Raw genomic sequence first — 411 nt, 5'->3', positions numbered from 1 at the left:
CTAAGTACATATAGTACCTTGTGGATTGATTTGAAGAGGCATTTTTCCTTACACAAAATCTAGGTTTCCTTTAACTAACTACTTATCTTATCTAGCTTTGCATGGATACTAGCTTCTAAGTCATGGCATTATTCCATAACTAATGATTCCATAACTATTCCATTTAGTACTGACTTGACTTTATATTTATCTCTGCTGAAGTGCTTTGAAAATCAATTAAAATGAAGTGTTATGACAGTTATTATTATGTATGCTACAATAGATTATTGTAAGGAATTTATAATGAATACTAATTTTTACACTGATTACCATTGTTATCATATTCTACTTAACAGCATCTGAATTCCAAATGTATTGAAAATATGAAGTTCGCAATTAAGCCATTACCAATAAAGTTTACTTTTGTGGTCG

The sequence above is a fragment of the Penaeus monodon genome, chromosome 22, assembly GCF_015228065.2.
Source record: "Penaeus monodon isolate SGIC_2016 chromosome 22, NSTDA_Pmon_1, whole genome shotgun sequence".
Taxonomy (NCBI): domain Eukaryota; kingdom Metazoa; phylum Arthropoda; class Malacostraca; order Decapoda; family Penaeidae; genus Penaeus; species Penaeus monodon.
The sequence above is the reverse complement of the archived record's forward strand: the minus strand, read 5'-3'. Positions refer to the sequence as shown.